At 39.0% G+C, this 25,353-nt stretch overlaps 1 protein-coding gene across 9 annotated transcripts in view; it reads right to left on the minus strand.

Annotated features, from left to right (window-relative positions):
- Nucleotides 1-25,353, minus strand: part of LOC131682876 (uncharacterized) — a 564,793-nt gene that overhangs the window by 366,638 nt on the left and 172,802 nt on the right. The window lies entirely within an intron of this gene.

Below are 25,353 nucleotides of genomic sequence, written 5' to 3' on the forward strand. Positions count from 1 at the left end.
TTTACACCATTTGGATGAATTTCCTGTGTGGAATACTAAAAGGATGCCAGATCTGCATATATATTAGTAAATCTGCAGATTTTGCATTTTCACTGCAGATCTTTTGCAGATTACAAATATTTAGCAGAACAAAGCCTATGCCAGCCAATTTATACACCAGCCTTCAACATTATTGATCATTTAAATTATATACATACTACATTTCTACGTCGCATTTATTGAAGATTTTTGTAGCAATCGGCAGACTTTTATATTTTTACTGCAGGCTATTGTTTAAATAGACCTGGCATCACTGATGCTGAAATGATTCATTCATATACCTGTCAATAATATAGAGCATTGTATGAAAATGTATTGCTTGTGGCACTAAAAACTGGATTCTAACCGCACTGCGCACTTACCATTCTTCCATTAAATTCTTCTCATAGACTGGTTAGTTCGACTGGTCTGTCTATGAAAATACTATCTCTATCACTTGAAATACATGTGTTTTGACAGCTCGCAGTTTTGAGTTCACTAGCACTTTGAAAGTGCGGAGTCCGGGTTGGTGGGAAGTGCGCAATATAACCTCACTTTGCTGACAGTTCGGTGTGCTTGTTTACCTAAGACTTGTTTACACGGACTTTTAAAATTTACATTACTTGAATACTTTCGATGCTCTTTGAAAGAATATCAACTCAAGAGGGATGAGGATTGGAACAATGGTAACCTGGTTCATACCAATTGACCAATCGGCGCTGGATGTAAAACCCGGTGGCATATGCTGAATCGTAAGATCAAACAATGGGCTATAAAATGATTGCTTTCTGGATGATGGATAAGGATTTGTACACATTTGTTTGATTGCTCGTGGGTTAATTCCTAACAAGATGATCCGATTGATTATTCATTTTAGGTGGTGAAGTTTACCTGAACTTTATAGGTAACGAATTCGGTCAATGATAAGTTGTTGAAATGATTTTTATCGTTCAATGCCCATATCGAAGAACGTTTCCATTGGTCAGAATGCCTACCAGCGTATGATAGCTGCAAACATTAGGACAACAAGGTTATCGCTTTCGAATGGAACAATTATTTATTATTCGTGTTCAAGTTCCATTACAGCAAAAGTTTCGTCGATTATCGCATTGTCGTTGATTTGGCCGGCAAATGCAAAATAGCGCTCGGCACTGACGATAAGGAGTAAGAAGGATTTGATTGGAGTGATAATAATAATGCAGAGCATTATACATTCTGGAAGAATATCAGGGAGAAGAAATTTATATTATATCCCGAGTAGCCATCATTTTGGCACCGCAATAAAGCTATCTGCTGTCTTGTTCAAATTGGCACGAAATAACTAGGCAGCGAATGATAAATTTCATAGTCAATTTATTTATTTTTTCGGAAGGATAAGTAATTAGTATGTTGTGAATATATGTGTCGCCGGTACCGTGTGTTATGGTGGTACCGGACGGAACCGTTGGTCAGCAGACCGTCCTTGTCGTACTGGTCATAGATGCGAGGTTTTTTCTCATCTGATAGCACTTGACATGCTTCGGAGATCTGTCTTAACGCTCTCTACTTAGCGCAGGATACGCGAAACCGCTGCTAGCTTTCGAAAGAAAATTCCTAGCTGCTGCTACTCTATCAGTCTCTCTCTCGACTGAGGACTACAATTTCGGTCGATTAAATTATGCTATGAAAATTGTACTTCCTGGAATTTCATCTAACGAGATCAATTAATTGTGAGGAATTTCACTGCGTTCCAATATTGCTTGCCTCTGTAGGTGATGATGTGTGTGGATTCACTTCGGCAGCCAGCTCTTATGTTTTGGGTAATTTTGCTATCTTATATTGCTGAATAAATCATCTGTTTAAAGCCTCTACGTTATGCTACGGTCACTTTAAAAACGCCCTGCTATTTAATCTTGTAGCTCTCGGCAAGTCAGTCCTGGCACTCTTCTCGACTATTCCTGGCACTATACCGCTGACGTCGCACTTATGACGGTGATCAAGCTTGGCGATAGTGGCTGTGGTTTCGTCGGAATTGTTCACTCGACAAGCAGTAAGTGCAAGGACTCTGCTACTTATGCCTGAGCCCCTCATTGAAACCCGTTAGCCGAATGTCCAACGTGGCCAAAGGCAAACCGATTGCAGCAACACCACCAGCCGTAGCGGACCTTTTAGCTTTTAATCCAAGTCCCTGCCACTGGCATAGCGACAGACGAGTGCGGCGCAGGCTGGACCATCGGTTGACTCGGTGCCGGACGGGGCGAAACAGCTGCAACAGGAGCGGGCCTAGTATGGGGTGTAAAGGTCATCAATTGCCATAGATCACCAAAATGCTCTGCGACTAACATTGTGAACAAAACAAACCAAATGAAATTGATCGCAACAACGATAAAATAATCTAAATTCTACCCAAACATTTGAAACATTTGAAAAGGGTCCAACTGCCAAACGTAAACCTTAAGAAAAAGGCAAAAGAAGTTTTGGTCGAATTCATTATAATTCTATTTAAAAATTTAATACTGTTTTATTTAGTTTGATTGCGCATATTGTTTACATGAGACACTCCCCTTAATTCGTTGAGTATGTATTTCACTGCCTTTATAATCTTTTTGGAATCAGTTACAATAATCCGTTATAATCATTTTATAATAAGCGTATTGCTAGTTAGGACTTTTATATCAGCCGGGCCCTTTTATAATTTGTTATAAAATCATTATCTAAATTCTTCATAATCCATTGTTACGTTATGTTTATGCACATGGCCAGAGAGATAGTTTTTAACTGGGACGTGACGTGTGAATACGAAAAAACCTAATGTCAATTGCAGCCAGGGGGAGCTGTCAAATGCAGCCAAAGGGAACCGTCAAATGCAGTCAGGGGGAACTGTCAAATGTAGCCAGTCCATTTAAAATATGTGAGGAAGATAGAGTGGCTATGCAAGACAAGAGATCAATTGAACAGAAAAAAAGAAAAAAACTTATATCCACAGGTTTTGTCCCAGGATTTTAATAGAGAACATGAAAATTCGATTTGTTTGCATTTGGCAGTGGGCCTTTTTCAAATGTTTGGCTAGAAATTCCTTACTTCTACAATGAATCATGTACAAGAAAAGTAAAAATGTTAAATTTAACGGAACAATGTATGATGCCGACATCAAATAATAAATTACAGCTGAGCGACCTTGTTTAGAAAGTGTTAACATTTGGCAGCGAACCAAACCAAGTTTCTCATACTATGATCGAATCAACAAAAATTCCAAGACCATGTAAACAATCTCTCTGAACTGTCAAAAAAGTGAGGTTAAACATTATCATGCAATGTTCTCCACCGAGAGGTTCACTTTAGTTTGTTTACATAACCAATGAACTTTGTACCGCGACTCACCACTTCATTTGCCGCGTTGCCAGGAACTCAAGCAAAAATATATAAAACAGTTTTGCCTAAACACACATTTTGAGTACCACCATTCTTGCAAAGGTGAAAAAAATATTCAACATTCTTGCATTTTTCAAATTTAAAAAAATCATTAAAAATCACGGTAGCTCCAAATGTGTAGTCTTTTGAATAAAAATAAGAAAAACCTGTTTTAATCCACCTAGCGGTGCAATTGTGCCTTTCTCATTTCTCTAAACTATGGCACAGAGGCTTTTTATGTTCAACATAATTGTGGAAATGTCCATTACATTCTTAGTACACTTTGCACTTATACACAATGGCATGCCCGCCACGAACTTGATGAGCTACGTGTCGACGGTGAAACACTTGAAACAAAAAAATATCATACTCCATTAGCCTAATCAGCATTAGATCAATGTTATCTGCTTGCTAACTCATTTTGTCATGCGGGGGTGGGTATGTGAGGAGGGCGAAAGTCCCATGAACGAATGACTCCCCAGCTTAAATTGGTATGCTTTGTGATATAGTGGTGGTTTAAAGATGATGGGGTTGAAAGGGAGGAGTATGAGGGCTGGATGGGGTGGTGGTCTGAGGGGTGATTTAAGGAGATTTTTAAAGGAGGGGAGTGAACAGTAGAGGGGGGGTGTAACCCCTCTCCGTAAACCATCAACTACGCCCCTGTTAAAATCCAGATACCTTCCGGGATTAGGTTGACGTTTTTCAGAGTGATTGCATAACCTTTCTATACGAGAAAGGCAAAAATGTGCCAAAATTCAAAAAAGTGAATCGTCGTCAAATTTTTTTTCGGGTTTGCATCAAATCTCGACGTTTCATGCACCTTGAACACATTTAGCATCAAAAATAAAAATTCTATTTTTAATTTTTCCTATGGTTTATATGAGAAATTTCTGTGTGGCCGCACTCTGAAACTCGTAGTACCGGAACCAGAATTCCGATCGATCCAAAATTCAATAGCAGCCGATGGGAAGGTTGCACCTTTCATTTGAGACTAAGTTTGGGCAAATCGGTCCAGCCATCTCTGAGAAAAATGAGTGACATTATTTGACACATACGCACATACATACACACACACACATACACACACATACACATACACACACATACACACACATACATACACACATACACACAAATACAGACTTTTTCCGATCTCGACGAACTGAGTCGAATGGGATATGACACTCGGCGCTCCGGGCCGGGATTAGGTTTACGTTTTTCAGACTGATTGCATAACCTTTCTATATGAGAAAGGCAAAAATGCGCCAAAATCCAAAAAAGTGAATTGTCGTCAAATTTTTTTTCGAGTTTGCATCAAATCTCGACGTTTCATGCATCTTGAACACATTTAGCATCAAAAATAAAAATTCTATTTTTAATTTTTCCTATAGTTTATATGAGAAATTTCTGTGTGGCCGCACTCTGAAACCCGTAATTCCGAAACCAGAATTCCGATCGATCCAAAATTCAATAGCAGCCGATGGGAAGGTTGCACCTTTCATTTGAGAGTAAGTTTGGGCAAATCGGTCCAGCCATCTCTGAGAAAAATGAGTGACATTATTTGACACATACGCACATACATACACACACATACACACACACATACACACACACATACACACATACATACACACATACACACATACATACACACATACACACACATACAGACTTTTTCCGATCTCGACGAACTGAGTCGAATGGGATATGACACTCGGCCCTCCGGGGCGGGATTAGTTTGCCGTTTTTCAGAGTGATTGCATAACCTTTCTATATGAGAAAGGCAAAAAGGGGGTTAGGTCGGACGAGAACGGTCTATTACAACTAGCAGGGAATATTGCGGATATTTTTCTACAAAAAAACGATGTTTTTTGGTTTAAGCTGTGAAGTTATTGTGTCCAATTTCGCTGATGTACAGTGCACACTTGTGTGATTGTCCAGACTGGGGTAAAATAAATAATATAATGTTAAATATTACATAACCGCTTTTTATAAAATTGCAAATATAAAAGCAATGAACGAATATTGTTCAGATCATATTTGCAGAATAGATATTTTAGAATTTTGAAAATACATATGTATAGGGGATATCCTCAGCTTAAGTCCGACTGAGCGGTAGCGAAGTCGAACAAGGGGCGTAAAAAACGATGTGGCGTAACAGTGATTGTTCAAAAGTTGGATGACGCTATAGCACAGCCAACATCAACGAGCTTACCCCAGTTGAAAGCGTTTGAACGGAAATTAGAACTGCATTATTCGGAGTATTCAGCAAAACATAACCAGATCATGGACCTTTGTTCCAGTGAAAACACGGATGAGCAGGATCAGAAGAAAGACGAGTTCAACGAGCTGCATACTGATGCGTTAGTGAAACTCAATCGCCTGCAGGAGTTTTTACGTGCTGATTCACCACCAAATGCCAATAGTGTTCCCCAAGTGATAGTAACCCAGCAACCCTTGAAGACGCCGATTCCGACCTTTGACGGGAAATACGAAGGATGGCCCAAGTTCAAAGCTCTCTTCGGTGATCTAGTCGGAAAATGTGGTGACTCCGACGCAACTAAATTGCAGTACCTAGACAAGGTGTTAATCGGCGAAGCTTCTGGTATCCTTGATGCGAGAATTATCAACGACAACAATTTTGAGCGAGCCTGGTTGTTGTTAGAAGAGCGTTTCGAGAATCCAAGAGTAATTATTGACACTCACATTTCCGGTCTGCTGTTAATGAAACCGATATCAAAACAGAACTACAAAGAACTGAGAGCCTTAATTGACACCTGCAATCGTCATGTGGAAGGATTGCGATTCATGGAGCAAGAGGTCGATGGAACAGCCGGTCTCATCGTAGTGAAACTGCTTACATCGTGCCTTGACGGAGAAACGCGCAAGTAATGGGAGCGAACATTGGAGCACGGAGAGCTTCCCGGTCTCGAAGAATCCATGATGTTTCTCAGAAGTTACTGTCAAGTTCTTGAAAGATGTGAAGTGGATATGCCTTCTTCATCCAAATCAGCAGCTAAGCCACCTTCGATTGCAAAACCCAGCGCGCCACCGAGAACATCCCATCCAGTAACATCCAATCAATCAGAGATTTTGTGTGAAATATGCGCGGGTCAGCATAGTAATTACAAATGTCCTTCCTTCTTTAGCATGAGTGGTGATCAGCGTGTTACCAAGGTGAAACAAATCGGATTATGTTTCAACTGTCTTCGGAAAGGTCACCAACTGCGAGCTTGTCCGTCGGATAAATCATGTTCGAAGTGTTCCAGAAAGCATTATACGTTGCTCCACTTCGAGCAACTATTGCAACCTGAGCCTAAACAGCAGAATTCCAGTGGATCAAACAGCCTGCAAGAGGCTAAAGCAGCAACCACTATTCCTGAGAATCCTGTATCTACAGCGTGTTCCATCATTCAATGTCGTGCGAAGCAAGTGCTATTGATGACTGCATTGGTGAATGTAGATTCAAAAAGTGGAAGAATCTTCAAGTTACGTGCCCTCCTCGATTCAGGGTCTCAAGTCAACCTGGTATCGGAGTCCGCAGTGAAATTGCTAGCGCTTCCAAAGTATCCTGCCAATGTACCAGTGGTAGGAGTAGCTGGTGCCCAATCCAAAATTCACCATCGTGTGATTTTGAAGCTATTTTCTGAACATACAGACTTCAAAAGTGATGTAGACTGTTTGGTAACAACGAAAGTGACAGGAAAAATTCCATCCATTCCGATTAACATTTCAGAATGGAAATTTCCGACCGGCATTGTGTTAGCCGATCCAGGTTTCAACGAGCCAAAAGAAGTGGACCTATTGATTGGTGCCGAACTATTTTCCCAAATCCTCAAACAAGCTCAACTGAAAATCTCCGATGATCTACCTACACTGTATGAGACTCAGTTTGGATGGGTTATCGCCGGTGCTCTGCAAGAATCCAATGGTGAAGTCGTCAACGTGTTGTGTGCCACAAACGAAGATCCGTTGCTGGAGAGTATCCAAAGATTTTTCGAACAGGAAGAGCTTCCGAAAGAAAAGGTGCTTACGGTTGAAGAGGAAGAGATAGAAAATCATTTTTGCAAAACGTTCTATCGAGATGAAGTTGGCCGATTTGTGGTTCAGCTACCATTCCGCGATTCTATCAATGAATTAGGTAACTCCAGATCATTAGCGTTCAAGAGGTTCCTATCGAGTGAAAAACGACTAGCCAACAACCCAGAGATAGATGAAGGTGATGTACCAAGCCTTCATAAAGGAATATGAAGACCTTGGTCATTGCCATGAAATCCGCGAAGAGTGTGATCCACCAGATCAACGAAGCTACTACCTCTCGCATCATGCAGTACTCAAACCTTCGAGCACCAGCACAGCTCTACGTGTTGTATTTGACGGCAAGGCGCAGTCGAACGGATTATCCCTCAACGAAGTTTTGATGGTTGGTCCCAAAATCCAGAACGATCTATTTTCCATCGTATTGCGCTTCACAAAACACGTTTATGCATTTTCGGTAGACGTTGAGAAAATGTATAAACAAGTGAGAATCGATCCAAGCCAGACCCGTTTCCAGAGAATTTTTTGGCGTGACAAACCAACCGACCCAATAAGAGTGATGGAGCTAGACACAGTGACATACGGGACATCTCCGGCATCGTTTCTGGCCGTTAGATCCATGATTCAACTTGCGAGAGATGAGAGAATAAACTTTCCCATAGCAACTGAGTCTATAATAGAAGATTGCTACATGGACGATATACTAAGTGGTGCTTCAACATTAGCAGCCGCGAAACAACTACGCGGTGATATCGAGGTGCTAATGGCGAAAGGAAAGTTTCCAATCCAGAAGTGGTGTTCAAACGACGACGAAGTGCTTGAAGGTGTTCCGGAGTGAGACCGTGAAAAATTGAGACGCATAGAAGATTCTCGTGCTAACGAAACTATTCGCGCTTTAGGCATTCTGTGGAATCCAAGAAGTGATCAGTTCCTGCTCTGGAGAAGTCCGGAATCGATTCAACTCGAACAAAAGGTGAACAAAAGGAATGTTCTCTCCCAGATCGCCAAACTTTTCGATCCCCTTGACCTAATTTCTCCTGTGATCGTATTAGCCAAGTCCATCATGCAACAATTGTGGGCTGATGGTATAGGATGGGATGAGACCCTTGAGAGCAAAACGCTGGAATCAGGAATCAGAATATATTGGCTCAAATGGCACGTTCCCCGTACATAGTCGGGGATTTGTGCCTTACCGTGTGTTTTCATCATTTCCTGAGCGGAAGGAAAGGACCAGGAGGTGTGGGGAAGTAGAATTAGAAGGGGGGGGGGGGAAATAACAGCACAAAACAAAAATAAACAACAGGTAAGTTAAACTCACAAGTAGTTCAACTTGCCTGCGAATAAGCCTAAAGCTCTTTATCACATTGGATACGAAACTTTAGTATGTCTCTGAGTTTCAGTCGACCAAACATGGCTTCGTCTATATAAGGACGGCTGAAGACTCGAAATCGCAATTGCGCTACCGCTGGACAGTTGCATATCAGATGATATGAGGTTCCATAGTCGGATTCACAAAGATCACATGAAAAAGACTCAGCGCGCTGAATAATTGCCATGTGATAATTGAGTTTGCAGTGGCCGGTTAAAGCCCTGGTCAGCATGCCGCAGTGAAGCTTCGAAAAATGTAAGAGATTTTTCGAAACCACTGGGCATGGTTGTTCTAGAAACGCCTTTGTTTGGCGACACGTTTGTAGATTTCTCCAATAATTGCGGTGCTCGGACGAAGCCCAGGACCGTATTTTTTCCCTTATCCAACTTGTCGAAATTGGCAGCGCAGGCTCAGGACCAAAGAAGTCAATCGCTGAACCTGCCCTGGCCAATTCGCCAGCCCATTCATTTTCTGTAATACCGCAATGTCCGGGCACCCAGACGAGGTAGATAGTGTTGACAATGCTTAGTTCTTCGATTTGGGTTCGGCACGCGATCACTAGCTTGGACCGGGATTTGTCTGAGCTAAGGGCCTTGATTGCAGCCTGACTATCGGAGCAGAAGTTTATAACTCTGCCGGACAAACTCAGTTGAAGGGCCGATTGCACTCCGCACATAATCGCAAAGATTTCTGCTTGGAATACAGTACAGTATCTACCTAGTGAGTGAGATTGTTCCAATCTCATTTCACGACAGTAGACACCAGCAACAGCACGTCCCTCCATCAGAGAACCGTCAGTGTAACAAACCACTTGCGCTTGTTGTTGTCTTTCCATAAAGCCAGACAACCACTCCTCTCGAGAGGGAATCTTCACATGGAATGTCCTGTAAGGAAAACTACAAGTGAGTGTAATATCGCTGGGAGCAAGAATATCTTCACCCCATGTAACCATTTGTGACCACAATCGTGTATGACTGGTAGCAAGATCAACATGATTACTGTTCCAAAGCCCAGTAACTTGCAATCTGTATGCACATGATAGTGCTTTTTGTTTTAAGTGTATGTGTAATGGTTTGATATTTAGAAGTGCCTCAAGATCAGCAGTCGGAGTCGTGGTGAAAGCACCAATCAACGCCATGAGCGCCATTCTTTGCAGATGGTTTAGCTTTGACTGGACTGTCACCACCTCTCCCCTCTGCCTCCACACAAGGCATCCGTATGTCGTGTAAATCCAATAGATGTATTAAGGGTTGAGACCCCAGGTCTTTCCAAAAGTTCGCCTGCACTGCCCGAAGGCCATGCACGCTTTCTTGACTCTGAACTCAATGTGAGCAGACCAATTCAGTTTGGAATCCAATATGACTCCAACGTATTTGACTTGATCTGCACACAGTAGCTCAGAATCAAAGAACTGCAAGGGACGAACCCCGGTTGTTATTCGCTTCTTCGTGAAAAGAACCATTGATAAATCTCCCAGATCGCCAAACTTTTCGATCCCCTTGACCTAATTTCTCCTGTGATCGTATTAGCTAAGTCCGTCATGCAACAATTGTGGGCTGATGGTTTAGGATGGGATGAGACCCTTGAGAGCAAGACGCTGAGTAGATGGATGAACTTTCATCAGTCGCTAGTTGGATTGAACGAGTTACAAATACCGAGATGTGTTGTGGTTCCTGAGGCTATTCGCGTGGAGATGCATGGTTTCTCGGATGCATCGTATACTGCTTATAGCGCTTGTCTTTATCTGCGTTGTATTCAGGTGGATGGAGCTTGTCTTTATCTGCGTTGTATTCAGGTGGATGGTTTCAGTTAAATTGCTATGCAGTAAGTCTAAGATTGCTCCATTACGTCGTCTCACAATGCCCAGACTAGAATTGTGTGCCGCCGTGACATTGGCAAAACTGGTCAGTGTAGTGATTCCTATCTTAAAGATTGAAATCAACGATGTCAAGTTATGGGCTGACAGAAAGATTGTGCTGGCGTGGCTGAAGAAGGATCCAGAGCGACTTGAAGTGTGCGTTAGAAACCGAGTTTTGGAGATTAACAAGCTAACTAGTACCTATGTGTGGAAGTACGTCAGATCAGAGAATAACCCAGCGGATCTGATCTCTAGAAGGTGTGTCCCAGATGTTTTACATCGCTCCGATATGTGGTGGAATGGTCCACAATTCATTCAAACCGTCAATTACGAGATCCAGGAGACTCCGGTGATTCAAGACGACGAGTTACCGGAAATAAGGAAGACTAAAGTGTGTAACACAGCTGTTGAAGTTGAGGACGAAACATTATTCGAACGATGTGGCTTATTTTCCAAGTTGCAGCGTATACTGGCGCAAGTGGTGAGATTCACTCGACTGACACGAATGGTAAAGGAGGAACGTAAAAATTGTCGGTTCATCTCCGTACAAGATATGCGAAAGGCGTTGGAGTACATAGTGCGAATTCTACAGAAGAACCATTTAAGCGAAGAGATCCAGTGCGTTCGAAGCAAGGAGTTGTCGAAGCGACTCGCGAGTCTTCAGCCGTTCTTAGACGAAAAGGGTTTTCTACGCGTTGGTGGACGTCTACAAAACTCTAATCTACCGTTTGAAGCCAAGCACCAGTTACTTTTTCCACGTAATCATCGAGTGACGGAGATGCTTATTCGTCAATATCACGTGGAGAGATTCCATGAGGGACCATCCGGTTTGCTGGCAGCGATAAGGCAGAAGTACTGGTTGGTCAATGCTCGATCCGCAATTCGGAAGGTGACCTGCAGCTACGTGAATTGTTTCCGAGCCAAGCCGAGAAGGGTACAGCCGTTAATGGGGAATCTTCCGGAAGAACATGTGAATGCAGCAGCGGCGTTCGAACTCACTGGTGTGGATTACGCCGGTCCCGTGGTAGTGAAAGAAGGAAGGTATAAACCGAAACACGTAAAGGCATACATAGCTCTGTTTGTGTGTCTTGCAACGAAATCGATTCACCTAGAACTAGTGTCTGACTTGACAAAGGAAGCTTTTCTCGCTGCTTTGGATCGTTTTGTAAATCGACGTGGGATGGTTCGCAAAATGATGTCGGACAACGCAACTAATTTTGTTGGAGCCTCAAAGGAACTTCACAAACTGTTCATGATGTTCGGCGACGATATCGAAAAGGCGAAAATCAACAATTTCCTGCTTCAACGAGAGATAGAGTGGGAATTCATTCCGCCCCGATCACCGAATTTCGGGGGTTTATAGGAGGCAGGAGTAAAGGTTGTCAAGTCCCACCTCCATCGGACTTTAGCAATTTTAACGTTTGAAGAGTTCGGAACGGTTTTGACCCACGTTGAAGCTATTGTCAATTCAAGGCCACTATATGCACTATCTGATGACCCAAATGAACCGCTTCCGATAACTCCTGCACATTTAATGATTGGAAGACCGTTAGAACCAATTTTAAAGCCATCGTATTCCGGATAGCTGTGAACCGTCTGTCCCGCCACCAGTACCTTAATTATTTGCGTGATCAGTTTTGGTCAAAGTGGTCGCGTAACTATCTGTCATCACTCCAATCTAGGGCAAGTGGACAATTTTTTTTGATATTTTAGTAATTGAACATTAATGTATTGTTATCCGAACGTTTTTATTTAATTTATGAGCATTATTGTCATAAAGTTTTGCATGTATATGAATTCTGAATGGTTTTCCTCGATTGAATCATTGTTATAGCGGTGATCCAACATTTCTTTACAAATATTGTGGTTAAATAAGTAATAAAACTTTTCAACACGTTTTGGGCTGCGTTTCTTACTGTGAATGCACCTAAACGTACAAACATTTTTTCTACTGTTGCTGATGTAGTTGATACCGAAAGAATTTGGATTGCGATTTGTGAGATTTCTGATTACTGTTCATACGAATGTAAAGGCCATTTTATGCATATTAGTCACTTTTACTTTTCACCGAACTAAATAGGTATTTTCTAAATTTTGTACCTTATTTCGCTAAAAGTATAGCAACCCCTAAAATGAGTAACAAGCAGAATAAAAGTAGTTTTGGCATCACACGATTATTCTAATTTTCACTAGTCAGAGTAACAATGACTATTGTTCCCAGTATTATATGAAACAAGTTGGAATATGGAATAGCATAGCATAGCATGAACACCTGCACAAATCGTAGGGTGGAGTTGCAGAATTGAGCATATCTATTGTCATATCAGTTTTCGCCACGATCTGCAATGACGTAGACCCGCTTATTTCCACACAGCTGGCTACGTCCTTACAAGCGTTTTTATGTTGATAATAGTCAATAATCTACTTATTGAAAACGCTCTAAACCGAAACAGTTTTCATAGATGACGGAGAAAACGAAAGGCGAATCAAATGTATATAAACATATATTGGAAGTCAATATAATCAAAATAACATGAAAAAATCTCACCGGGAACTCCGTGGTGCCTTCACGACTTCCGAACTGTCGTCAGGGCTTCTGCCTAGGGGCCTCTAGTAGGCCAAAAACGGCGCCGATTGATGCAAATATCGTTGATTACCGGACCCGCAGAAATGCTTTGTATACACTATAGTCCATTCCATTCCACATCTCGACAAGTGCAATGTGCCGGGTACGTGCCAATGACATTACACATTCATTAGCGCACGCATGAACAGAAAACGACTTTTTTCGGAGTTCTAATGGAGTTAGAAAATTGAAGAATTGAATTTGAAGATTATTGTAGAGATTTGATTTCTTACTTGAAGTGAGCTTGAATTTTAAAATAAGTCAATCCTTTTGTATTTTCATCTTGCTGAAATGTTAACTATACTAACATACTTTAATCGTTTTGTTTAGAGCATGCGATTTTCGAAACATTGAACTTAGAATATCTCAGCACTCGGATTCATGATCTCTTTAGTGTATTGATTAGAGAAAGAAATTTTTATAAGAAAAACTGAAGACAGTAAGGAAATTATCTGTAAAAAATTCTCTTGCAGTAAAGTGCAATAATATAATACAAATTTTTTAAAAATGTGAAAAATCTTGGAAAATTAACAAAACTTCAATTCATGGAAAATTTCAAGCTGACTTCAAAGTAGAAAACATCTAAATAAACCTACATTTTTTGATTGGTCAGAGAGAATAACTTTTTAAAACGATTTTCTTAGCAGCCTAGCAGTCTTAGAAAATAAATTTTTATTGTAACATGAGGGAACACGTTAACTAAAAAAAATGAGCCTCGTTTTTTCAAATATTATAAACACAATACGATATTTCAATATTTTAATTTTTTTTTGAACCTCCTATATTAAATTAGGTTAATACAAAGTCGATAAATGTCGCCTTCTACCTTTGCGTGTACTGTATGCACTTATTTGCAAATGACATTCACTCACACATTGATACATGAATGACGCATCAGCGGGAATGAATCTTCACTCAGATATAGAAGACATACATTTATAATCGTTTGGCGGCAGCGGGAGCGACATATACGGCATTCATGGCTGCGTCGTTGATGCAAATAACTGCTCCTGCACCATTGTGATATGTAATAGTCGATACCGCAGACAAACAAGGAGAAATCTCGAATAAAGCACGTTATAGGCGAACGGATGAGACATCCGCCGCCGATTATACGCTGAATCAGAATGCCATGGTAAAGTTCTTTGTTTTGCAATGCTGTGGTGTGCCGTCCCCCGTCGCGACAGGTGATTGATAATTTCTGCTCCCGCGCGCCCTCAGTCGCTACCATTGCCGCGACATGAGTCAGTCATACAATATCACCACAAAGAAGCACTGTCTGTAAGGATGCGGAAACAGAGGGGCTGGAATTGTATTACATCGCAATTTGGAATACAAATGTTTATGAAGAATCACACAGATAACAACATATTACTCAACGGGGCTGATGGAAGCCAAGTGAACGCGGTATATCTTGTTTGAGGACCTGATATCCCAAACAAGATTAAGAATATCACGATAACTTAAAAGCGAATAACAATCACGATAACTTCGTGATTGTTATTCGCTTTTGAGCTGTAATCATTACTAATCGAATCAATCAATCAGTCAAAAGGTTAAAACACAACTTAAAGAGTTTGGCTAGCAACATTAGGTAACTCTGTCTAAGATTCTATTAAAAATTTGTATTTGTATTTGTATTTTTTTATTAACAACAATACGATAACCTGTCGACATATGCCTTAACTCAGGTCAAGGAAGCATAAGTGAACCGCAATAGGACGCAACGGCACTTAGCAAAACTATGGTCACAACCATGGGCCGGCAATTGCCGCATCATATCTCGTTATTCTGAGATGCATATTATCGGTATGTCTTCTAAGATTTTTTTTTGCAAATATCATTACACTGATTGGTTTATTTGTTCATTAAAAGCTCATTTTTTATCTTCGCTGCGCTTTCGATTTTTATACTCTAGTACTGGCCGCAGCTACGGCTGACCTGTAACTGATATAATTGTACAATTCAATTGGGTTTTTACGTAGGTTGCAATAACTTATTTAAGATTTTTTGATAATGTCCAATGGAAAACAGTTCGAAATATCACAATCCGGAAGCTCCGAATCATGTCCGAATATATTTTAGATTCTCCACTTTACTACTTATCGTTCACGAATCTTCCTCGATTGCACGCAGTCTACGAATGCAAGGTCTGTCCCGATGTGAACAACCTCGTCCAGAGAGCATAACTTAACCAGTCTCTCTTACGGCATTTGCGCTACAAGTCCAGTAATCATGTTTTATTAGTCTTGTTTGTATACTTGGTAGCTCATGGTTCATTGGTCAACGCCGTTGTCCATTTGTTACTGTGACGAGTATTGAAGGCAGAATTCGTCTCTCAAACACATCGGGCACTTGAACGTCATTTTGTTATATTGGTATATTGCAACGAAGTATGGAGTCCATACACCATTCTGTATGGAGAAAGCATTGGATCACTCAAAAAAACTTTTTTTCTTATTATTTTCAATTGGACCACATTTCCTCCGCCATCATATGAGGCACGCGGCATGGTCATTACCATACAAACAGTTCAAGAACGCCGCGAATTTGCGATTATCTTATCAACGACATTATTTCTCGGTGCGTGTAAATAGCATCAATACTTTCGCAAATAAATTTTAGGCACTGAACTGCCATTTAAGAACTCATAAATTCTTTTTAGAAACACCTTATTAAACTAATTATTTAAAAAAAAACGGATCGGTAAGTATAATTATGCGCCATCGTAACAAAAATTATGTACAGAAATAAGTCAAAATTACCATTAAACCGTACGGAGAGCGATTAGAACTTTGAAAACTTTTTCCGAGTCCCAGATGCCAGATTTTCACATTCCAATCGACTCAGCCCGACAAATTAGAACAAGGTCTATATGTGCGTGTTTGTATACATGTACATTAATATCATGTAATCATTTCAACAAACCTCTCTCAATTCCTTCATGGCCATGTTGTTTATAAAGAACAGCGCACTATGGTACCAAAGCCGTATAACAGAACTGCTTGCGCCCAAACCTGTTGTTTTAGATATGTTAGCCGATTCTTTTATATTAGTTAAATTAGACTGGTCCTTGTGTTCAATTATCAACTTTTAAGATATTTAAATGTTTGTTACATAATGCTCTATAAAGCTATGAAACAATTGAATTACAGCAACTTTGTTGAACAATCCGATTAGAATTAAATGACAAGATTATAGCAAAATACAATTTTTGTAACATATTGTGTTAAAAATTTGGTCTCGTAGTAGTTAAAATAACAGAAATTTATAGCAAGTATCAACGCGAGATACAGTTTTGAAATCGTTCTGTTATGTATTTCTGATCGAAAAACTATATGGCTATCTCCAATAGTTCATGGGTTATGATTTTTAAATATTTAAGGTAGGGTGGCTCTTGAAAAATTTATTTTCTTTTAATATCCCTTTATGTGTTCATTTTTCGAAAACGCTTTGTTCAAGAGATTTTTAGAGTTTTAGTTTTAGAGAAAAGGCATAATTTTACCGAAGCATTGCAGTTTTTATTATTTTTGTTTTTATAGTTACAAGTGATTTTCAAAATGTAAATGGTTTTCCTGAAAGCTATCTTTAAAGAATGCAAATAGATTTTCTATTTGTTATTTTCATTTGATTGATCTGAACATTGTTAGTTTTCAGTGTAAAAACTGCGAGTGTTCTTTCTTAAAAATTAATTATTTTTTAAAAATGGTATTCTTTTTTAAAAAAAATATTCATATCTTTTCAAATAGACGATATAATAACAAATATAAATAAATAAAATAAATAAACAAGTTGGAATATGGAATGGACCGAAATTAAAGTCGTAAAACCCGTTATAAATATACTAGAATGTGAAAATTGGATTTGAACTTCAAGTTTCAAAATCGGACAGGAGCTTTTCGATTATGTCATATAGAATAAAAACCGTAAAAAAGTATATCCGGTTCTTACAAAGGACTTTTCTTTATCCAACTTTTAATCTTGAATGTAACGTTGTACGGAATTTCCTGTGAGCGAATTATACTGGAGGTTCATACTTGCCGACTTCTTCGGGTGAGAATATTCTAAGCGATTCTCATGCTCAAGGATCTCTGTCCGATTTTTACGCTTGATGTATATATTCGATCTTTACATGCTAAGATATCTTGAGTGGGTTCTACAAAGTATGTTTTATCCTTGCGACTTTTATTTTCGGTCTCTCAAATGTAAATGCAAGATTCTTTAACCCTCCGGAAGTCGCGCTTATGGCCCACTGAACGAGCAGCCGCTGGTGCCCTAAGACGATTTCGCTAGATTTTCAGAGCAGCGTGCACTAGCGCAACTGCCCAAAGGTTAAAAAACCTATTTTAATTCACCTAGCGGTGCAATTGTACCTTTCTCAATCGTGAACACGAGAATTTTTTAGTTGCTTATATTTATTAAAAGCTTTCAAATGTATACATTACAATTTTATTACACATGACTTGACAACTATATACAAGAGAAGAAACCATTATTCGAGTTCTAAAATTTTTCAAAAGAAAAACCAGCCACGGTAACATTGAATTGAAAACCGGAGCGAAATCGGATAAGTCCCAAAAAGTCGATTTTTATAAAAAAAAATTTTCGAGATAAAATAAAATCTCGACGTTTCATGCATTTTAAAGATGTTTGGTATCAAAAATACGAATTCGATTTCTGAAAGTTCATTGGGTCCTTCCCTTGAAAAAAATTTTGAATTCCGGATTATATGTGACCGGACGAATCAGAGTATATTTCCGGAACCATATAAGCGATCCGTGCGAAATTTTATAGACATTTGTGGGGATAATATAGCTATCATTTGGGACTAAGTTTGCGAAAGTCGGCCCAACAATTTCCGGGAAATTGATGTGAGTTCGTTAATTTTGAAAGATGGTCGCTTTTCCCGGGGACTTCCGGAACCGTCTATGGTGGTCAATGTAGCCAACGAAAGTTTGGTTGGCCGTCGGTGATATAGAACTCCAAATTCAAGTAGTTTGAGAGACATTTTAGCGAAATTTTTACCTTGTTTGCTTTTATCGGAGTATCGGTTTGAATCGCAATTTGCTATGTGATCGCACGCCACAACCCGTAACTCCGGAACCGGAAGTCGGATCGGGATGAAATTTAATAGTAATTTACGGGGGCGCAACACCTTTCATTTGAGACTAAGTTGAATCGGTCTAGCCATCTCCGAGAAACCGATGTGACTGTTATTCTGAATTTGGATACTTCCGCCGGGGCTTCCATAACCGATGATTGTTGCCAATGTGGCCAAAGAGACTTTGAATGGATGTTAGTGACCTAATACTACAAATCGAAGCAGTTGTGGTCATATTTTGGAAAAAATTTCACCCTTATACATTCATTGCAGAATTTAGTAAAATCGACATTTTCTGCGAGATCGTGCTTACCACCCTGTAATTCCTGGAACCGGAAGTCGGATCCATCAGAAATTCAATAGCAGCCTATGAAAACGTTGTATCTTTCATTTGAGACTAAGGTTGTCAAAATCGGTGCAGCCATCTCTGAGAAAAATGAGTGCCATTTTTGGTCACATACACACACAAACGCACATACATACATACATACACACGCACAGATATTTGCCGAACTCGACGAACTGAATCGAATGGTATATGTCACTCGGTTCTCCGGGCCTCCGTTAAAAAGTCGGTTTTCAGAGCAATTGCAATACCTTTCTATTGAAAAGGCAAAACATTAAATAAACATCATACATTCGATAAAACGAAAAAACCCATATTTCGTCCAGGTTAAAATGATTTGGGAAAAATACCCGGTTAAAACCCAAAAATAAAAACCCGGGAAGATGGAATTTTTCCCATCGGTGCATCACTGCATCTGTTAAAACAAAAAGAAGGGCATTGCAAAGTACAACAACTATACCAAACATGTTGTAAGGCTAAGTCATTTAATTTTAGCAAAAAGTTAAAATTGCTGCTAAATTCACATTCTAGACCACTGTGTTGTGGGAGCATATTGAATGATATTCTACACAGTATTAGAATCTGGACAAACGTCTCCTTTCGATTTCGAATTCTTCTGCATGTGTTCCAAAGAGTACCCAAAGATGTGTCTCTTGACAAGTCATCCACAAAGTGTCTCAAGAAGCTGTCAATTTAACACGGCGTAAACTGTCAATTTGCTTTGCCAAATAGTATATTTTTCAAATAACTTACAGGTATCAACTTGGCGTAAATGAAATTCTTTAGAAGCGATTTGTTTAGTTTCATATTCATCATGCGGCCTAATTCCAATTTTAATAACGAGACACGATAGCCTTTGAAATACTCTACAACTTCGTAGAACATCAGATTGCATTATCTCTTACCATTGTATAGATAGGCGTATTACCTTGAAATAATTTTGCTCACTGGCGCCACCATGTGGTGGAATTTTGCATTTTTCAAATGAGAGAATAAAGTATTTTTTGCTACTCTACAACTTTGTAGAACATCCAAATGCTCCATCTCTTAGCGCTGTACAGATAGGAGCATTCCCTTTAAATTGCTTGGCTCATTACCGCCACCATGCGGAGAAATCCTGAAACTTTCCAGTGAAACCAAAAAGTCCTTTTATTTCTCTACAACTTTGTGGAACATCATAACTTTCTATCTCTCGTCGTTTCAGAGATATATGAGTTTTTCCTAACCTTGCCCCACCTTTTTCATGTGGGTCACATATATGCAGTGATGTACCGATGGGATAAATTCCATCTTCCCGGGTTTTTATTTTTGGGTTTTTTCCCAAATCATTTTAACCCGGATAAAATATGGGTTTTTTCGTTTTATCGAATGTATGATGTTTATCTAATGTTTTTAACCTTTCGGCAGTCGCGCTAGTGCACTGCGTACACGCTGCTCTGAAAATCTAGCGAAATCATCTTAGGACACCAGCGGCTGCTCGTTCAGTGGGCCATTTGCGCGACTTCCGGAGGGTTAAAAAATCTTGCATTTACATTTGAGAGATCGAAAATAAAAGTCGCAAGGATAAACCATACTTTGTAGAACCCACTCCAGATATCCAGCATATAAAGATCGAATATATACATCAAGCGTAAAAATCGGACAGAGATCCTTGAGCATGAGAATCGCTTAGAATATTCTCACCCGAAAAAGTCGGCAAGGATGAACATCCAGTATAATTCGCTCACTGCAAATTCCGTACAACGTTACATTCAAGATTAAAAGTTGTATAAAGAAAAGTCCTTTTTAAGAACCGGATATACTTTTTTTCGTTTTCAATTCTTTAGGACATAATCGAAAAGCTCCTGGCCGATTTTTAAACTTGAAGTTTAAATCCAATTTTCACATTCTAATATATTTATAACGGGTTTTACGAAGCATTTTCTGTTCCTGCGACTTTAATTTCGGTCCATTCCATATTTCAACTTGTTTCATATAATACTGGAAACAATAGTCATTGTTACTCAAACTAGTGAAAATTAGAATAATCGTTTGATGCCAAAACTACTTTTATTCTGCTTGTTACTCACTTTAGGGGTTGCTATACTTTTAGCGAAATGAGGTAGGTATTCATACACAATTTAGAAAATACCTATTTAGTTCGGTGAAAAGTAAAAGTGAGTAATATGCAGAAAGCGAGTGGCCTTGACATTCGTCATTAGTATGAACCGTAATCAGAACTCTCACAAATCGCAATCCGAATTCTTTCGGCATCAACTACATCAGCAACAGTAGAAAAAATGTTTAGTACGTTTAGGTGGATTCACAGTAAGAAACGCAATCGACTTAGCCCAAAACGTGTTGAAAAGTTTTATCGCTTATTCAACCACAATATTTGTAAAGAAATGTTGGATCACCGCTATAGCAATGATTCAATCGAGGAATTCAGAATTCATATACATGCAAAACTTTATGACAACAATGCTCATAAATAAAATAGAAGTGTTTGGATAACAATATATTAATGTTCAATTACTAATATATCACAAAATTGCAAAAAATCCAATCTTCCCGCGAAAAAACCGTTTTAACCGGGAAAAAACCTTGGGTTTTTTCCCCAAAATTATAAAAACCCGATTTGGTACATCACTGAACAGATGCTAGGGTGATTCTCATTTTAGCAATTTTTAAAATAGAACTTTTAACGGTTCAAGAGTGTTCGATGTAGAAGTTGTAGAGAAACACATTTTAAACAAATCTGCTGAAGATATGCAAGCTCTAGCTTTTGTAATTTTCATTGCACGAGAAAACCAAATGTAAGCTTCAGGGTGTTCTGTAACCTTCCACCAGCTAACAAAGCTAGTAAAACTGTGTTGGCGCACCAGCGGCTGCTCGTTCATTGGGCCACTTGTGCGACTTCCGAAGGGTTAAAAAACGGTTTTATTTCTAAAACTTTTGTAGTTTTTACTTTACACTGAAGCACCCTTTGGACAACATGAAATTTTTTTTTTAGGGCGCATAATTTGCATTAAAACATTAACTAACTACTAAACTTTTTTCGAAGTTATGAGAATTTTCATATAAAAACGTTTTTAATCCACCTAACAATGTGATGATACATTTTATATAACTCTTATCACTCTCTTCGTATATTATATAGATAGAGAACATTTATAACTTTATGCTTCGCGATGTTTTTGATAACACATACTACATGAGATAGTGGCAGGACTCAGAGAATCGCTCAAATAGGACAACATAGGACAACATCAGTGCTTGAAATCTCAAATGCTAAACCAAATAAATGAATAAGCGGAAAATGGCCCATAAAACAGACATACAAACGAATTATTGCTCTATTGATAACATATCTAAATTCTTCCATCAATGTATTGCGTGGGGAAAACTAAATTTTCCCAAAGAGGTTAAATAAATATATGTTGTGCTAAGCCCGAAAATCGAAAAAAGTTTTTTTGAATCAATTTAAAGTTCATACTCTCAATAGCGTTCAGCCTTGTTCGTCTGCTAGAGTCCATCAAACATGAGGTTGATAAAATGGGGACAGACTAAATCGGGGCCTGATCAAAAAGGGTCTTTAATGTATTATAATTAACAGGCAGTATTCGAAGAAGTTTCTTGGGGACGAGTGTTGAACGACTTTGTTTCTACTTACTTGGAGTCAGTGGCGTGGCCAGAAATTCGATTTGGTGGAAGTTTGATGAAAACTTACTGTCCAAAACGCTATCTTTGAAGTTTTAATATTATGGAGAAATAATTTTTCCAAAAATGGTAACAGAGTTCGTATCTTTAGCGAATTTGTTGAGACTATCATTTAAAACTACTTTATTTCAGTCGTGAATACTAAGTGTAGGGAGTATATCAAGTTTTAAAATGATATTTACGAAATATTCCTTAATCTATTTTTTTTAAATCGCTTTCTATTGTGAGCTTCACAAACTCAAGCTTTGGATAAAATGTAAATTTTATTATTTATGAACAGTAGAAGAGATTTGTCATAACAGAATAGAGATTACTGGATAGGGAAAGTTATGAAAATTAGAGCCATAGTACTAAAGTGAGAGCAAGGATGTGAAGTAAACAGATCGGAAAACTAGAAGTGGCAGGGTCATTAGAACAGGCTTAATATCGTACGGGCATAATTTTTGTCTTTTGCTAATGAGGGTAGAGCTTAGGCAGCATAACTACGAACCACCCGAGTTCACTAGCATGTGTCCTGGTATAGGCAGACAAGTCTATCTTCACCGTGACAACCGACCCTGGTACTTCTTGTTTTCCACATCCTTGCTCTCACTTGAGTACTATGGCTATTATTTTCATAACTTTCCCTACCCAGTAATCTCTAGCTAATTGAATGTAGTTCAAATATAAAAAAGAAAATGTGACTAACATAGTCGAAATAAAAAAGTAAATTATAAAGCAATTGAAATTTTTTAATAGAAGTGACGAGCGAGTGAACGATACTAGTGCATATTCGCGCGACTATACAACGGTCGGTCGGTTTTTCTCATCACTCATTTGACCGTCGTTATGCTACTAGCTAGCATCGGCAGTAATTTCGTGCTATGACCCGTGCCAAACAGTTCGTAAATCCACCGGATTGAAAGCTCCCCGAAAGCAGTTTGCAACGAAGGTCGTCCGCAGAACTTCAAAATTGATCTATGCTTCCAGACCTCAACCATTATTATGTCTCCCAAGAAACCAGCATGGCCTACCTATTGTGTCTTTCATAATAAAACAAATCAATGGTTAGGAAAGTGTGTGTTGTTTTCAAGAAAGTCATAGCTTAATTTAAAAAAATATGATGCGCCAACAAAAGAGAGAGAAGGAATATCAAAACTCATCATCAATTGTCGTCCTGAAAAGGGTAGGTTCTGGTTTTCTCGGCACTGTTTCTCCTGCCAACGCCTGACGGCAGAATGGCATGGATATTAGGCAACATACCATCCTGGAAAATGGTCACGGCGGAGAGCAATGTCTTAAAATCCGGTTTTCGTCGTGTATGGTACTCTCTAATCAGAAATGAAAATAATTGCCTCTGCTAACACAAACAGATTCACAAAACAGCCGTGTTCAGCTCACAAATAATTCCCTTAAAGCCCTTTGAGGACCCTGTACGCTCTAAACAGTTCAACACAAAATGAAACAAATCTACAGTGGACCTATATTCATTTAAATGTTCGGTTGGTGCATCATATTGACAGGTCTGACCGAGATGAGCTGAATTTTTTCGCCATTTCCGAGGAGTTTTCGAGTAATTTTTCAAAACAGTTTTTCGTTATGACAACATTGTTGAACTTATTTTCGACAAAATGGCAAGAAAATTATTAATTATATGCAGTACAGCAAAAGATATAAGTGTACCAAACCTTATATGACTTCCCAACCGAAATTTTTAAAAGGGCCCGTATATTGAAATGTAAGGTGTTAGTCACGATAAAAATGGAGCTTCATTGTATAAAGGGTTCCGCCGCGGTATTGGTATTTAATTAGCCTACTTTGGGGTCCTTAAACTAATGTCACTGTTGAGTTACTTAGTACTTTGGAATGGTAATCCATGTTTTCATGATCTCACATGGACTACCATTCCAAAGTTGGAATGGTAGTCCATGTGTTTGGAAGTTATGTGTGGTACCAGATGTGATGAAAAATTGACCATTAGAGTGAGACATGGTTATATGAAAAAAAATTTTGCTCAGGGTAACTTATTGGTATACATTTAGCTCCCTCTGAAAATGTTTAGCTCGATCGGTGAAACTATATTTTTGCGCCCACATAGGATTTCTTATGAGGAAATCGTCTTTTGCAAAATAATTCTTCCAAGAGTCGTCCGTTACTTCCTAAAAATAAATAGATGTCTGATTTTTATAGGAAATTTATCAAGGAAATAAAGTCTAGAAGACCACGAAACGATCTGAGGCTTGTTGAAAAAGTTATTAATCGAAAACCGATTGATGCTCTGAAGATCGATGAAAATTTCATATTTCATAGCATCATTGCTGCTGACAGTCTAATTATATACAAAAATTTTAACTTTCTCTTATTATGTACAAAAGAAGCCTCAATTTATCTATCAAAACCCTTACAAGGTGGCCAAACAGTATAAATAAATGATTTAGACACATTAAGAGTAAATCAAAACAAAATTTCATATAATTGGACAACCAACAGTAGTGGTGCTAGAAAAAATGATTTTTTTTTATCAATCGTCAGAGCATCAATTGGTTTCTGTTTAATAACTTTTTCTCAAGCGCCAAATCGTTTTGTGGTTTTCGAGACTTTGTTTCTGTGTTGAATTTCCTATAAATGTCACATAACGATTTATTTTTAGGAAGCAATGCGCACCTCCTTGTGGAATTATTTTATGAAAGTTAATTTTCCCACACAAAATCCCATGTAAAATTTAAACAGTAGGTGCAAAAATATAGTTTCAGAGATCGAGCTAAGAATTTGCACAGGTACCTAAAAAGCTGCTCGGAGCTGGAATCTAATTTGACTATTGTTCATCCGGCATTCAAATTGCCCTAGCACCCTTTGCTTACTGCCGAAGTATCAGTCCCATACTCGTATAACCAATATCAATTGAGTTGGGTTCGCAGCACATGGCACG

The sequence above is a fragment of the Topomyia yanbarensis genome, chromosome 2 (assembly GCF_030247195.1).
Source record: "Topomyia yanbarensis strain Yona2022 chromosome 2, ASM3024719v1, whole genome shotgun sequence".
NCBI classification, from domain to species: domain Eukaryota; kingdom Metazoa; phylum Arthropoda; class Insecta; order Diptera; family Culicidae; genus Topomyia; species Topomyia yanbarensis.